The following is a 10896-nucleotide window of genomic DNA, read 5'->3' on the forward strand; positions in this document are numbered from 1 at the left end:
CACCCTTGCTTTCCTGCTATCCAGAGGCAACAGCAAACACAACAGAGTGGGACCACAGTGTGATTTTATATAGTTGGAAATGTGAGGAAAGTGACCGGTTTCCTTCTCAAAAGTGACAATTCCCCCTATTTCTGTGGATTACCAAAAGTGGCATGAGGCTCAAGGTGGCCTGCTGAAACTAGAACTGGTGAGAACCTTCCGTCAGACAATGGCCACATGCCTCACATTAAATCCAAATAAGAAAGAGATAACTTTTATGGGCCAGAGGAGAGTTGTACAGGGTGATTATTTATAATTGCGTAATTATGACTGTGAAAATTATGTGTCTTTTTAAATTTGCAAAATTTGTAATTACAGATAGTATAAACACTACATGTAATTCTGGCCATGACTGCTGAAAACTGCCCTCTCTGGGCTTCCGAATGTGGCATTTCCAAGTTTCAGGCACAGTCGAGGATTCAAGTATTAATGATCTGTCCTGGGGAGTGGAGAGTCACTTTGATGCGGTGTGGTAGGGGTGGGGGTGTCATCTTTCCGTACTTGCAGAACTTACTGCACTGTGATTTCAAATAGGAACTTCTCCTATTTGAAATATGGTGTGTGTGTGTGTGTGTGTGTGTGTGTGTGTGTGTGTGTTAACAGAGTATTGGTTATTTGTAAGAAAGGAATTTCCAATGACTCTTGAGACTATGGTGTGGGCTGGGGCTGAGTCTTTTTCATCCAAGTCACCCAATGAGAAAGGCAAGCATTGATATTATTAGTCCCATTTTACAAAATGGGTAAATGAGTTGCTAGAGCCTGTACCACTGTCCTGATGCCCCACAGCTGAAGGGCAGGAGGGCTCCTGCTTGTGATCCCTGTGCTGTGTCTCTCTACAGAGCACTCTGTCTCACCATGATGAGGAGGGCTTCAAAGGCATTCTGCCCTTCACAGATGAGGCCCCAGAAGCACAGGGCAGGTGGGTCACTGGTACCTACCTCTACAGAGGCAGCAGGCTGAGCTCCAAACAAACAAAGCAGAGAAAGTGGACAAATAGTGTCTCAACGGGCTCTCCTTGAGTTACGGGAGATCAGATGAGTGAGGAAGAAGGAACTAAAGCTGAGACTCATTTATTGGCTTCGAACATATCTTTATTTTTAACAAAGAAAGAAAGTGGGAAAAAGAAGGAAGGAAGAAGGGAGGGAGGAAGGGAGAGCTATGTTGTCCAGACTTTGCATTTTGTTACGGGGGCATGCACTCAGCTCCTGACCTCTTTCTCAGATACAGAATAATCACTCAAGAGGATTTGAAGTGGCAGCAACTCTAAGGCCATTTCTGGGAGGAGTCCTGACAGTGCTGGCCATAAGTCACAGCCAAGCGCATTTTCACAATTTGACTTCCAGACCTGGCCTTTCTGGGCTGGTAACTGCAGGGGGCCTCCCCAGGTGATCAGAGCTGCCTGGGGCTTGGGGTGGACACAGGGTTGTCTTACTGGGGTCAGATATAGGGGCTTGAGAAGGTGACCATGAGCCAGATGTCCAGGAGTGGGAGAGAGGAGGCCAGCCTTCCTGCTCCATGTTCCCCTATCTCTCCCCACAAACCACCTAAACCAAAGTCCAGTGTAGGTGGATGGGAAAGCATGGAGGACAGGCCCTTTCTCCTTCTCCTCTGCTCCTTGTCCCTTTAAAAGTACAGTGGAAAGATAAGATCACCCCAGGAATCCTGCTAAGAAACAGGCTGTTTCTTCTGCTTGTTATCAGGGCTGCTTATCAAAGAAACAGGGGTGCCAGCCTGGTTATCCAACAACCACACACACCCAGGCCAGCCTCCCAGGTGGCTCTGGAAAAGTGAGGACCAGGCTGGAGCAGGATCCAGTGTTCTCAGACCCTGAAACTCTAGAGAGAAGTCAGAAGTCACAGAGCTGGTGCTCCATGGAGCCTGGATGAGAACTTGTCTGGGCTTGGAAGTCTGGCTTCTCAGCCTGACTATAAACTGCCTGGGTCCTGAGTGGTTTCTTGTCCTGCTGCCCCTGGAGTAGGCTGTGGAAACCTCTTGGGCTACCTGGGAACTTCTTCCATCAGTCCTCTCACCAGCCTCTGCCCTGCTTCATCTGGCTATTATGTGTTGTGAGGAGATGGCATTGGAGGACTTAAGAACACATTTTGAATGTACAGTAAATTTTAGGGTGGATGGCTGAATGAGTATGATAGATGGATGGGTGGTTACCTGGTGATGGGTGGATAGATGGATGGGTGGTGAATAGGTAGATGGGTAGGTAAATGGGTAAATGGATGAAGGGATGGATCATGTATGTGTGGGTGGATGGATAGATGGATAGGTGGGGTAGATGGATGGATGAATGGATGGTTGGATGGGTAGGTGGATGGGTGAATAGGTAGATGGATGAGTGGATGGGTGGATGGATGGGTAGGTGGGTCGATGGGTGGATGGACAGATGGTTGGATGGGTGGATGGATGGATTATTGGATGGGTAGATGGATGGGTGGATGGGTGGATGGATAGGTGGGTAGGTGGGTGGATGAATGGATGGATGGGTGCATGGGTGGGTGGACGGATGGATGGGTTGGTGGGAGGGAGGATGAATGGGTGGATGGATGGATTGTTGGATGGATAGGAGGATGGGTGGGTGGGTGGATGAATGGGTAGATGGATGGGTGGATAGATGGGTGGATGGGTAGATGGATGAATGGGTGGATGGATGGATGAATGGATGGATGAATGGATAGAAGGGTTGGAGATTGGGTGGATGTTGTCTAGCATTGTAGTTATCATAATTATTTCTCTGGGGGTTTCCCAAGTTGAATGGTTTGGTGATTTTATCCTCACATTCATTAATTATTAGTAATAATTCATCCACTCAGAAATTCATTAGTTTGTCCTTGAATTGCCAACCCCTAAGTTGTGGAGGACTCAGGGCACTTACCCACAAAGGAGGCCTCATATAAGTAGCCACAGGACAACATGGTGGGTTGGTACTTAAACTTTGCTGGGCAAAGAGCAAACACTTATTCTCATGTCACCAGTCTTGTCTGCCTGGGGGTCTGGTGCTTTTTCTCATTAACTTTTGGGTTTGCTGTCAGCCCAGCCCTCCTACTAATGCCCTGGCCCTGTGTTGTCCCTGTGTCTACTCAGAGCTGGTTAGTTGTGGGGTCACCTGATGCACAGTGGGGGCTGGGTGTCTGCAGTCTGGTTCACATGACCCCCAGCTGGTTCCCGCTGCTCATGGGTGACAGAGAGTCTGGAGCTTTTCAGATAGAACAGGACTTGCAGACAGTTGAAGGAAGAATGCAGTGGCTCAGTTCATTTTACTCGAGAAGCAAGGAAATTCAGCTGAGAAAAGCTTCTCTTGGTGCCAGGTTGAGGAGCACTGCCTGCCTGGAGCAGGACAGGGCATTTCACAGAGTTCAAGAGGCATCACTGCAGAGGTGCGTGACTGTGGACACCCTCTCTGAGCCTAAAAGTGAGGATCCTCTGAGGGTTTGGGGGAGAATCTGGTAAGGGATGCAGGGAGAGCTCTTAGGGTGGTGCTGGTGGTTGTAGGTCCTTGGTAAGGGAGCGGACACCGCCTATGGTTTCAGTGGACTATGGGTGGGTGGGTGGATGGATGGATGGGTTGGTGGGAGGGTGGATGAATGGTGTATCTCCCATGTGCTGAGACTCCCTGCTGGGGCTCTGCACTACAGGCAGCAGGAGCTGGGAGGCCCTGAGAGGTAATCAGGTCCCTGTCTCCAAATGGCTCTGTGGGTGTATCGTGGGAGGAGAGGCCCATCCTGAACCCTTGCCCTGGCCGGTCTCAGCAGCTCCAGCACCATGTGTGTCATCATAGTGCTCTCTGGATGGGTGGGATGGGAGGCCTGTCAAGTGTCTGTCACGTGAGGATTGCAAGGAGAGATCCCCAGCTATCAGAGCAACAGAGGAGACACACAACAATGTGGAGAGATCTAGAAAGTGCAGCATCTCGTGAAGGAGCAACTAGAGGAAGAGCTCAATCACAACTGCACACAGGCATGCATCCACGTGTGTCCATGCCTGTGTGTGTGTCTGAGGCCACACATCAGACATATTTGAGTGGATGTCTTTTCAGAGGGGGCAGAAAGAAACAGGCAAAGGAAGGATGAAGAGAAACATTTATAAGAAAATGAGACCAACGAGGGTCCTAACATAGACCAAGGTCATCAATTAGTGTAACTTTCTGTGTCTGAAGTCCAAAAGTAAGAGAAGCAAAAAGAGAGTCTAATCCCCACTTCTGACTCTGGGAAACTGAGGCACAGGCAGGGGTTGAGGAGTGCCAAGATGGGGCTGGGTGTCATGATTCCTCTTGGCTTCTCCTTCCACTCTGCCTAGACCACTGAGGATATGACCCAACCCAGCTTCTCACACCTGCTCATGTTTGTAAAAGAGCTGCTTCAGGTGGGGTCCACCTCTACCTGTCCATTAGCTGGTGCCAAGGAAGGGCAAGCCTGTTGGGATGGATCCCCTGCTTTGCTAGAGGAGGGGGAAAAAAGAACAGTTCATCTGCATGGCCTTAGACTGTCGAATGTGAAGTTTATTACTGGTCTTCCATGTAAAAACCAGTACATGCTCCTGATACAGAATCTTGATAGTGCAAAGTTTATCATTCCTTTTCCATTTATAACATTAACAGAGCTCCTAACATATTATTTGGGAAATACAAAGTAAAAAGAGAAATGAGAGTCACACATGCTCCTGTCACCTGGGGACAACCCTGCCTACACTTAGATGTGTATTCTCTTCTGCATTTTTGTGTGTGATTATATATATATATATATATATATATCCCAATCTATGATGAAATACCTAAAAAAATACCTAAAAAAACACCAGTCCCCCAATTTCACCTTTTGGTTGGTTTCCACCTTTAAGGAACTATTAGGTGCAAGGCCATGAGTGAGGCGGGGTCCCAGAAAGATTAAAAAAAGTCATATATATTTTTTTTTCAAAATATCTCGTGGGTGGGATTTGGCTTGTTTTGTTGTGAGCCTTCTTAGGTAGCTATTTGTAAACCTTTTTCCTGCTTTTGATTTCAGTCTGGGGGCAGCAAAAGGATCTTAAATAGACATAGCTACAGGTGCTGGGTTTGGGGGTTCTCCAGGACATCCCTTGCCCCCAGCATGGGGGTGGTGATGTCCAGAGCTCCCAGTCAATGCAGGGTTGTGCGTGTGGAGGGGAAGTTTGGCAGAATCCATGGTGAGGAGAGGACTGCTTCCCCGCGGGCTGGCTGCCTGGTTTGGGGGCCTCAGGGAATGGGAGAAGCAGGATTGGGGGACAGGGACATCTTTGAAGTGCTCACAGCACAGCCCAAGCAGAACTTGCTTATTTTTTACCCCCCTTCCTTCTTCTTTTTCGGTTTACAATTAACATGCGGGGCTTAGTCTCCACCCCTCCTCTTGAAATGGAATTTTTATCTCTTGATTCATGCTACAAGATAAAATCCCTGTTTATCCAGTTGCATGAATAATTGATAAGTTCTCTCCAACTTGCCAGAAGCAACTTAACAGTCTTGCTTTGTGGCCTGGAACCCCTAGCAATTTCCGGCACACCAGCAAGAGACCTTCGCACAGTTTCTGTGTGGAGTCCACCGGCTTCTGTCTCCAAGGTGGGGGTTTATTCTTGATCCAGATTTGTGAGCTACAGATTGGGCACCCAGGGTCACAGTGCCAGGGACGCGGGGTGGGAAGGGAGCATATCAGTGTCCACTTAGGTTTTCCGAACTCACAGCTGTGACAGGTGTGAACTGGGTTCCACTGGGAGCCTGGCGGGCGGTTAGTTTCGGAGTTCACAGCATTAATTAACTCTAATCTTTTCCCTGACAGTTTAAACCGGGCCCAAGACGTGAAAGCATTTTCTTTCCTACATATTTAATGGACTTAATGAGATAACAAGAGAACCTGTGTTTAGGCTCCTTAATGCACTCGCCCTCTGGACATGTTTCTATGATAAACGGCAGTAGGGTGTTATTTATGTGCTTATCTGGGTTTATCCTTCTTTAAGCAGGTCAGCACAGCAACCTGTGATATTCAGCTCAGCCTGCGCTGCAGAATGGCCCCATCCTTCAAGGCCAGGCAGGTGCAACCTGGCACAGTAGTGAGGGGCAAAGTGCCCTCGAAGAGAGGGGCTGACAAGGCACCTGCCTCCGTCCAGCCCCACTTGGGAGTTGTCCCACTGGGCTTCCAGGTGACAGACATGAACTTGATGTGCCTGCGACTTGCTGCCTCTGGGGCTGGCACGGGTCTCTTGTGGAAGCCTGCTGAAAGGAGCCTGTGTCCAAAACTCTTGGGAACTGTGCAGTTGCCACAGGGGACTCGGGGCTTCTATTTAAGCCACTCATATTTATCTATACAAGGCATCCATTCTGTTTCGCTTTCATTTGGAGATGGTGGAGAGAAAATGAATTTGAGGCTGATTTTTTTTTTTTCTGATTTGTCTCCCCAACGCTCCAGGAAATTAAGAAACATGCCATCGGTTTTGCAAACAATTTGAACAAACTAAAATCTGGTGTCCTGCCACCCCCAGGGTGGTCTTAGTGGCCCCAGTCCTCCCTCTGGGTCCTGCTGGCTGTAGGTGCAGAGCTGTGGAGACACACACGGTGTGTGTGGACCTTCTCCTACCACGCATCTCACGGTGCCTGTGTTCCTGCAGGGTGGCTCCAGAGAAATGGGAGCAAAGAAGGCTGCTCGGATCTGGTCCTGCGGGGAAGCTGGTGGACATCAGTGGGCTCCGACAGACCCACCTGCAGACCTGGAACACCACAGGTATTCTCTGGAAGCTGGTTCCCAGGATGGCTCTGGGTGGCCTGCTTCTGTGTCCCACCTCAATGCAGAGAGTGCTGCTCAGTCTCCAGAGCCGTGTGGCTTCTTGGGAAACCAAGCGTATGCGGATTTCAATGATCTATCCTTTGTGAGAACCGTGAGGGTCGGGGAGGGGGAGCAAGGCATCCTGCTGGCCATTCTGCACCCAGCAAGGGCGGGATGGGAAGCCACAGCCCTACCGCTCCCTGGGTGTCTGCTGGCATCTGCCCGTAGGGTGTACACTGTCACACTCTGGTTTTGGTGTTCAAGATGTACGTTAGTTGGACCACACTAACTAGGTGTGGGGTGACTATTCTGAGAAAAGGAGTTGATGTGGGTGAAACCCTAGGCAGAGCTTTGCCCAAGAGCCTGGGAGAGTGCTGGTCCCGGTGGTGAGGGGAAGAAGAGAAGTAGGACCAGCAGTTCTGGCTGCACTCAAACACTTACACCAGTGTGGCCTCGGCCAGTCTCCGTCTCTCTCTGGACTCAGGTTGTTGGTCCACTGGAGGGCGGCAAGCAGTGTAGATGGGCCCCCGCTGACCCTGCGAGTGGGGTCTCCTAGCTCGGGCTTCCTGCTTCTCTTGGGTTTGTTACAAGGTAAAACACATTTCTCTTACAGAGATCTGTAAAGCACAGAAAAACACACCCCTGGATCACTCATCAACAGATGCCCCCAGCGACGGGGGAGTGAACCTGAGGTGGGAACCTGAGGCGGGAACCTGAGGCGGGACCTGGCTGGAGATGGGCCTTTCTTCAAGCGTGATGGGAGCTGTGGGAATCTGACCCTCAGAGTTTCAAAGTCTCTCCTTGGTCGTAGGCATTTGTGCCAGGAGAGGTGGATCCTTCCAGTCTGGCTGCAGACACGCCCTAGAGATGGATGCTCCCCCGAGGAGGGGGAACGTCAGCTACGGGGGTGGCAGACGGTGCAGGCTAGGGAAGGGAGGCCCAGGAAGGAGGCTGGAGTGCTCGTGCTCCAGAAAGGGGGTGCAGTTTTGGGAGAAGGCGGTGGGCCCCAGCCCTGGAGGCCCTGTGTGAGTACAGCTGGGATGATTGCGGAGGTTCTATGGAGCAGGGGGCAATACCACTGACTCTTTTCAGCTGTGGCATCATTTAGGAACAGGCTCTGCTGGGTGCAGGCACACCTCCCCCACGGCGGGCAATGACATGAGGGTGAGGGGTGCTGTTCTGGGGGCTAGCGAGCAGGTCAATGTCTAGCCAACCTTTAATTTCTACTGTCCTTAAAAAGGAGTGGATATCTTCCATTTGCCACAGGAGATTCTACTTTGCATTGTCTTTTTCTTCCATTTTTTTTTTTCCTGAAGGTATAATTTACATACAGGAGAGGCAAGCTTGTTTAGTACAGCTTTGAATTTTGATGACTATATACAGCATGTAACTAGAACACCGAGTGTGTGAAAAACAGAATTCTGTCACCCCTCAATCCTCCCTTGGGGGTGACACCCTCCTCATTCCCAGTCCTTGGCAGCTAATGAGCTGTGTTCTGTTCCTCTGATTTTGCCGTTTCCAGCATGTTCTATAAGTGGAATTGCAGAGCCATAGCCTTTGAGTCTAGCTTCTCTCACCTGGCAGGATGTGTCTGGTGTCCCTCCAGCTGCATAGTTCCTTCCTTTGAACTGAAGAGTAGCATCCAACTGTGGGGACATATCACAATTTGTGGAGGGACATTAGAGTTGTCTCTAGACTTGACGGTTACATAAAGCTGCTGCACACGTCAGCAGTGGGTTTTCATGGGAATTCGAGTTCTTGTTTCTCTTGGATGAGTGTCTGTGTGGGACACTGCTGTGTTGTGTGATGAATGTGTTGGACCCACGGGAGGCTGCCAGGCCCCTTTCCAAAGTGATGGGACATTCTGTGCCCCCAGCTGTGGAGGAGAGCACGTTGCTCCACACCCTCATCAGTACTGGGGTATTGTTGGAAGTTTGGGGGTTCGTTAGTCTAATGGGTATGTAGTGGCATCAGACTGTGGTTTTAATTTCAATTTCCCCGATGACTGATGACATTTAGCCTCTTTTCATGGGCATATTTTCAACCCATATATTTTCTTTGGTGAGGTGTCTGTTCAAGTCTTTTGCCCGTTTTTCATTTGCCTTGCTTATTTTCGGAGATCAGCCTTTGAGTATTCTTGACTTATTCTGGACACGAGTTCTTGAAGAGACATATCACTCTCTAATCATTTCTTCCAGTTGGTAGCTTTCTTATTAATTTTCTTAATGATGTCTTTTGAAGACCGTGTTAATTTTGATAAAGCATCATTTATCATTTTTTTTCCTTTTATGGATCACCCAACATTCACAGTAAGTCTGGGAGCCATTGAATGTAATTCTATTCTTTAAAAGATATTATTTTATTCTATCTTGATTCTGCTTTTTCAAAATTGTTTTGGTTATTCTTACTTTGCCTTTTCTTACACTTTAGAATCAATGTGTTGATTTCTACCAAAAGATCCTGCTTGGTTTTAGATTGGAGATGTGTTGTCAATAAAAATCAGTTTGGAAGAGTTGACACCCTGACAGTATTGTCTCAAGCCCCATCAACAAAGCACCTCTCTGCAGTTATTTAGATCTTTGGTTTCCTTTATCTTTTGTTTGTTTTCAGCCCATAGAGCTTGGATGTATATTGTAAGATTCATACCTAACTATTCCATGGGGTTTAGTGCAAAAAAATTCAATTTCCAATTGTTCATTGCCACTGTATAGAAATACAAATAATTTTTACATATGGATCTTGAATCCTGGGAGCTTGCTAAACTCACTTTTCATTTCTAAGAGCTTTTTAACAGATTCTTTGGAATTTATGTGAAGATGATCATGTCATCTATGCACAGGAGCAGTTTTGTTCTTCCTGAATGCCTTTTTTTCCTGTGGCCTTATTGTGTAGAAGGGATGAACGTCAACACCCTTGCCTTGTCCTTGACTTTGGGGAAAACAGTCTTTACCATGATGTGCAATGCTAGCTGCAGGGTTTTGGCAGATGCCCTTTATCAAATTGAGCATTGTTATCACAAATGTGCATTTATAAAATGCTTTTCTTTGCATTATATGTGATTATCGTGACTTTTATTCTTTAGTCTGCTGATATGGTGAGTTATATTGATTGACTTTTGATTGTTGAACTGGCCTTGTGATCTCTGATTGAACTCCTCTGGTTTGTGATGTGTTGTCCTTTTATATATATTGTTGGGCTTGACCTGCTTTCATCTTGTTGAAGATTTTCTCCATTTCCACAAGCATTTTTGGTCTGCAGTTTTCTTCTCCGGTAAGATCATTGTCAGGGAGGGTTATGATGGTCTCATAGGATGAGTCGGGGAGTCTGCCCTCCTCTTTATACTCTGGGAGAACACGTGTAAACTTGGAATTCATTCTTTTTTTTTTCTTAAACATTTTGAGGAATTCACCAGTGAGGACATCTGGGCCTGATGTTTTCATTTTTGCAAAGTTAAATTGCACATTTAATTTCCTTAGTAGATACAGGATTATTCAAGTTATCTATTTCTTCTTGAGTGAACTTTGGCTATTGGTATGTTTAACCACATGCCCCCATTTAATCGAAATTGGCCAATTTGAAGGCATGAGTTGGTTGTAACATTCCCTGATTTTATACACACACACACACACACACACACACACACACTATATAATATATATATATAGTGTGTGTGTGTGTGTGTGTGTGTGTGTACTAGGTATTGAACTCAGGGGCACTCAACCACTGAGCCACATCCCCAGCCCTATTTCGTATTTTATTTAGAGACGGGGTCTTACTGAGTTGCTTAGCACCTCACCAGTGCTGAGGCTGGCTTTGAACCCATGATCCTCCTGCCTCAGCTTCTGGAGCTGCCAAGATTGCAGGCGTGTGCCACCGTGCCCAGCCTTTATTATCTTTTAATCTTTGCAATGTGATGCCCAGTCCTTTTTGGTGTTGATAATTTGCTATTCTCCTTTTTCCTTGCTCAGTCTGGTGTTAGAAATTTGTTTTAGGTTTCATTTTTTGGTTGTCATTTTTCTGTTCTCAATTCTATTAATCTCTGCTCTTCTGTTTATTATTTCTCGCCTGTTTATGACTCCAT

This window comes from Spermophilus citellus, assembly GCF_964194105.1.
Source record: "Spermophilus citellus genome assembly, chromosome: 4".
In the NCBI taxonomy this organism is placed as follows: Eukaryota; Metazoa; Chordata; class Mammalia; order Rodentia; family Sciuridae; genus Spermophilus; species Spermophilus citellus.